We start from the raw sequence: 6,710 nt of genomic DNA, 5'->3' as shown, positions 1-6,710 counted from the left end.
ACGAATCGTTATGTATGATTTTATTTGGACGTGGAATTGAAAACCATTTGCGATGGTCAGCATCAGCGGCCTTTCTTAACGCAGTATCGTGAGTTACATTCGTACTGGCAGCCTTACTAACCACTTAGCACACAATCTGATTTCTGTGAGGCAATATGTTTTTCATTGACAGAGTAAGCAACACAACTGTCGATAAAAACAAGACACAGGACGACAACTAAAGAACTGCTGTCGTATATGAAACATACTAAGATAAGTAAGGATTTGTTTTCAACGTAACAAATATGTTGTCTGTGGCATGTAATACACTAGATAATGTGTGAAACTGTAAAACACGGCCGGCCGCAGTGGCCGAGCGGTTCTAGGCGCTTCAGTCTGGAACCGCGCGACCGCTACGGTCGCAGGTTCGAATCCTGCCTCGGGCATGGATGTGTGTGATGTTCTTAGGTTAGTTAGGTTTAAGTAGTTCTAAGTTCTATGGGACTGATGACCTCAGATGTTAAGTCCCATAGTGCTCAGAGCCATTTGAACGATTTGTAAAACACGTGGTGCAGATTTAATTTACCCACCTCCATAGCCGAGTTCGCTAAATCGAACCGGTACCGATCTTGATCGTGGAAGAAACTGTCATCGTCAGTACTTGGCAAGGGGAGGAGAGGAGGTGCCGTAATTTTTTGTCTCCAGACTTTGTGCCAATGTCCTGCGTTAAAATCCGTAGTTCTCCGCAGTGTCTCGTGGAGTGAAGGCACGTGAGACTGTTGATGGTGATCCGCCCGTCGTATGAGGACGTTAAGCCGAGCGATCCCGTGGTGCTGTTCGAGACGAGAAAGCTATGTGCCGGCAGTGGGTTTCATCCTCTTCCTACTCTCGTCATTACATATTACACCACACTATGTATACATTCATTACAGTCATCTGCACTTAGCTTGATAAGACAGCTCTCATACATCACGAGAAAGGATTCAAATTGCTCGGAGGACGAAACCCCTAGACTATTAGATGGCTACAATCACCCCTCGTGATCTCCATCCTTTTAAGAAATGACTGTTGGTGGACATGTACACAATTAGTCAAATATGTCATAAAAGTCCTCTTGTCGTCATAAATGTTCAGCTTCATTTCAGAAGAGTGTTTTCAGGCCTTTCTCAAACAAATCGGTGTCGATCAGGTGCTGCAGTGTCTTGCTGAAAGGTCAGGTTGCCTGCGAGTTGTTGCAGCTTCGAAATGGTGGCAAATAGTCGGGCAGTAAATTCATGTATCGTTCGCTAATAAGAGACGGTGGAAGCGTGTCCTTTCATCCCATGTAAACATCTCTCACACGAGAATACCTCCGCACATACCCCGGTTCACCGAGCACCTGCGCATGCGATGCTACGGGCTGGGGAGCAACGACAAAGCACGCGCCGTTGCGGCCGGAACGCGCCATGGAGATAACAGCCACGCACTCAGTAGTCAGTTCGCCAGCCCATGTGATAGGTTGCGGAAATACTGAACATCGAAACCCCGATGTAAGCCGAGATTTATTACCTACCTCACGATGTTTCTCTACGTATTGATTTTTCTCTTGCCTGATAACAGTATAGACCAATCGTTCTATTTGATTCTTTTCGAGAAACAAACTGCTCGTGAGTTCGTTTCGTTATCAGGTAACTGTTAAGTATGCGGGTGTACCATTAAGACTTTCACTTTCTTACTCACAGATACATATAGCAGTCCGTAGAGTATTAGTTTTTAGGGGATTTGACGGTCCTAATGCACTTTAGAATCTAAAGTGATCGTAGATTAATAGTTGCAGAGTAAAAATACATACGTAGGTGAAACAAACCCATCAGGCAGGAAACCAGAAAGGTAGATCGTGAGAATGTATTTGAGATTACGAAGGTATAGTAAGTTAAATTATGAAACTAGTGCAGCATTTTAGACGTGAAGGTTAGGCAGACACAGTCGAAAGTAGCAATTATTCAAAGAATGTATGAAGCACAACATCAAAATATGTTGCACGTATGAAGGGGGCAAACTAAAAGTAAATCTCAGATAGTAAGAGGAAGCTATTAAAGAGTAGGAAAGAGTTTCAAGCAAAATGTAACAATGCTGTAACTACTTTATTTCACAAGACTTATCAACGTTAGTACAGAAGACTGCAGTGAGGACAATAGATCGTCGTAGCACAACGCTGTTATACGTTCCTAATATTCAGAGACTTACATAAGTGCATCAGAATTCAAGACTGGTTCTATCAGGAACATTACTGGCATTTGTATGTAGCTCAGCACCGCAAAACAACCAACAGCATTCAAAGTTAAGTATAGTCTGATTTGAACTACTTGTCACTTGACAATTAGCGGCCTGCATAGCTCCCGCCACCAAAGACCACTGGCAGCGTGACATTGTCGGCTTCCTCTATATTGCCACTTCCGTTGTACTACCTTTCCTAAAGTAATGCGCCAGGATTAGCGAGCCGTTGTAGTGAGAGATTAGGGTGACTTTCAGTTTGGCGTGCCTTATGGTGTGTGATGAAATTACTCGAAAGACGAGCAGAACGAGGCTGAAAACTCCTAGATAACTTTCGAAAAGTGTCGGACATGACGTGATTATACGCGGTCAGTCGCGTGAATTCGTGCGTTCCTTCACACACTGTGATTCGAAACTTAACGAAAACTCTGTAACTGTTATGGATAACGCTCCCTACCATTCGGTTATACAAGGTAAGGCGCCCACAAATCAACTAAGAAAATCTACATGCTTTTCCGGGTGGGCAAACATAAGATACGGTCGACAGTAATTTGACACGGGCAGAATTACGCGAACTTGAGTCGCAACATAAGCCAAAGAATTCAGTTTACTTTGTGAATGTAACAGAAATAGAATACGGCCGTAAGGTGCCCAGATGGCCTCGTTACCATACCCACTTCAACGCAATAGAACTGATTTGGACTCAGGTTTAACGTAGTATTGCTGCAGAAAGTAAAAAAAATTTCTTTGAGCTACGTGTAACGCCTTTTGAAGGGGTCAGCTGAAAATGTGACACCAGAAGATTGGCAAAAGGTACTAGCTCATGTGAAAGGCGTGAAGCATGGGATAATGAAGGTGTTTTACAACAGTGCGTGGAAGACTTTATACTATCTGTCACTAAGAGCAGCGACATCGACTATATCCATTCTGAATGAAGCGGTGTCCTCCCATTGTCTGATTAGTATGTAGTTTTACTTCAATTATATCTTGTGTTTCTGACTTCATTTCGGTTAATTTCTCTTTCATGTTGTGACACAAAGAAATGATGTTCAGCCTGCCCCTTCATCTCCTTATTGTAAGTTAGAAGGCATTTAAAATTTACAGGATGACAATTATTGAACTACATGAAATAAAATCGTCATAACATCTGAACGGTTTGCGTTAGGGCGTTCAAACTGCACGGTTGGTCGCGGAACATGGTGGGAATTATATGTTTTGGTTTAGCGACGAGGCCCACTTTCATTTGGATGGGTTCGTTAATAAGAAAAAATGGCGCATTTGGGGGACAGAGAATCCGAATTTCGCGATCGAGAAGCCTCTTCACCCTCAACTCGTGACTGTGTGGTGTGCAATGTCCAGTTACGGAATAATCGGTGCAATATTCCTTGATAGCACGGCGGCTATCGAACGGTACGTGAAGGTCTTGGAAGATTATTTTACCCCATTATCCAAAAAGACCCTGATTTCGACAAGATGTGGTTCATGCAAGACGGAGCTCGAACCCATCGAAGCAGGAGAGTGTTTGCTGTCCTGGAGGAGCACGCTGGAGGCCGTATTCTGGCTCTGGGGTACTTTATGTGGGGCTATATTAAAGACAAGGTGTACAGCAATAACCCCAAAACCACTACTGATCTGAAAACGACCATTCGGGAGGTGATCGACAGCATCGATGTTCCGACACATCAGTGGTTCATGCAGAATTCCGCTACTCGTCTGCGTCACATCATCGCCAATGACGGCAGGCATATCGAACATGTCATAACGTAAATCCGAATATCTGTAGTGACGTTTACATGTTGAATAAAGCGTGTGCACGCCGTAGTTTGTAAATAATCTACGTTTCACTTCATACAGTTGAATAATTGTCCCCCAGTATTTCGTTTTTTGTAGACACCAAGACGTTATTTTTTTTATAAGTTATCGACATAAGCAGTGAAAAGAAGGAAACTTTTGCGGACGCGAAAATTTCTCCTATTCCAATAATTATTGTAACATCTACACTAATTAAAATTAAGAAAATAATTTTGACGTACTTGGAGATACCACAGAGGGGGATACTACACGTAAATTTCAGAATTTTTACGTTATTGTTGTAGCAGATAGAGACTTTAAGCGTCGTACTTCTTACGAGTTAAATACCGACAAAGCTGCAAAAAAACACCGTTTTCAGAAGCTTATATATATGAAACGCAATGTAGCACGAAAATTTTAAGAGATTCGCTGCCGAACGAGATATTTTGGTAATCAACGAAAAAGATGTATTGCTGTGAGAGCATTACTTTTTGGGCCATGAAGCTCTTTACGAACGTGACTGTTTCAATAAACTGACGCAACTCTTTCCATAATTAATAACAGCTTTTTGACATGCTGGAGACACTATGGAGATCTACACTGTATGTGAATTTGAGATTTTTTACTCGATGCCCGACTGTTTTTATTGGCCACCTGAATTGCCGATACATCAGCAACAGCGATTCTAGCTCGTTCTAACAGTTCACCTAGTCAAGAGAGAGAGAGGAAGAGAGAGAGAGAGAGCACAAAATGAAAACTGCTATGGAGGTAATCCCAAAGTAGCACCTGTTCTAGTAACTTCGAGATTAGCGTCGCTGACGTCAATACGTCCGGTTCTTTTAGATTTTGCTTCCCAGTAATTCCAGTACTGATTTTTTCCCCTTCTCCATTATTCATTCGTTAGCTCGCCGACTCGACTGTATTTGGGCAGAAATCGTGCTACCTGTGTGGGTGTTCCCTCTCCATAAAATGAAGGAAACGCCCGCATACTAGGTGGGCGTAAGCGGCGACAGGGCGGGCGTCAGGTACCTCGGTGGGCGTGTCCGCGACGCGTGTGGCCGGTGATTGGCTGTCGCTGGTAGCCACCGACGAGCCGATCCGGGGGTTTCTATGAAGAGAATGCCAGCGAGCGGTTCGGGCGGCATGCGGGGTGGGAGCGGGGGGTGGGGGTCGAGCCTGGCACAGAGTGGTCGGGCAGGGGAACATTCGAAGTTGCGCTCGCTCCGAGCACGTTCGCCGCTCTCGCGCAGACACACCCTGCGACGCCCGGGCAGCATCGCCGACGTGATAATGAGTGAGTGCCGCTTAGCTCCCGCTGGGACATCAAACCGTAGCCCAGCGCCAAATAACCATTACGAACCCGTTCCTGAGCACACACTTTATTTTGTTTCTTCTTGTGGCACAAGTGTCCCCAGGACAAGAGATCTGTAAACTGCTTACGCTTCTGTGTCGATGATTTCTCTTTCATATATATATATAAACCCGGCGTTCCTCCTAAGAGTCGTCAGGCGCATTTCCTCTGGTATTTTCTGCACCGTTGATCTGGGGTCAGATGCTTCTCATCGGGTATTTCATGCCCAGTATCGTCGGAAAGCGTCGGTTTGTTTCCCGTGACAAACAAATTTATATTTAAAGCGGGATTTTGCGTGTTGATTAGATAGAGAGATCCCATATTAGTTAAGTGCGATACTCTTTTTATAGGTATGTATTAAAAGCGACAGTAAAACGTGAAGAATAATGAGCACTCTAGTAGAGACAGCACCGCTGCTTTCTCTCGCTGACTGCTACCGTCTTGCAGTCTATTCTGGAGTACTCGTTCTTCCTCGTCGCTGTTAATACATATAAATAAAACGAATGTCGCACTAGACTAGTTTGGGACCGCTCTATCGAATGGACACGTAAAATTCCGGTTTACAAATCAGTTTGTTTGTAACGTGAAACAAACCGACGCTTTCCTTCAACATTGGGAGTCGCATGAAAGACGCGATGAGCAGTATTTCTGTGGACTGACTCCACCTACCCATTGCAAAAACTGCAAGTATCTACCGAAGTATCAGAGAAAATGCCCCTGACGCTTCGTGTCATTCTCTTCTTTATTCAACTCTGGAGATACGCCTGATGCAGCCTGCATCATTTTTGTCCTCGCCACACACCACACTTCTCTTTCCTTACCGGCATGTTCCTGTCAGTGTTTATGTACCAGCCAACCGAAAAGCCTGGGCCGCGCTCCAGCGCCTACCTGTTGCTCGAACTGTTCCTTGAAAGCCTGTGCAACTGCAATGTTTCAGAGAATTTCAGTTTCTTCGTATTTCAGAAGCTAGCCGTAACTGTTCCTCTGCTGCGCGTATATAGCTCTAGAAGCTCGTCATCACGCAACCAATAGCGTTCAATTTTTTGCTTATTTCACTCATATGTATTGCCATACACCAGTGACTATTCTGTAATGTACACAGTGACAACGTATGTGCAATGATATTACTGGCTGTTTATAATGCTATTAATGGGATTAACTGTCAGTTTGATAATTAATTTCTTCTTGCGGTATTCTGGAATGTGCTCTTGTCGTCTTGTTCTATTTCATGTGACATACTTAAAACAGTGCTGATCAACTAACCAACTAACATGGAATCCTACTTACAAGTATCAGAATTGCTTCTCAGTTGTGAACAACTGAAATGATGGTATGG

This window comes from Schistocerca nitens, chromosome 4, assembly GCF_023898315.1.
Source record: "Schistocerca nitens isolate TAMUIC-IGC-003100 chromosome 4, iqSchNite1.1, whole genome shotgun sequence".
Lineage (NCBI taxonomy): Eukaryota > Metazoa > Arthropoda > Insecta > Orthoptera > Acrididae > Schistocerca > Schistocerca nitens.
This window is presented reverse-complemented; position numbering follows the sequence as displayed.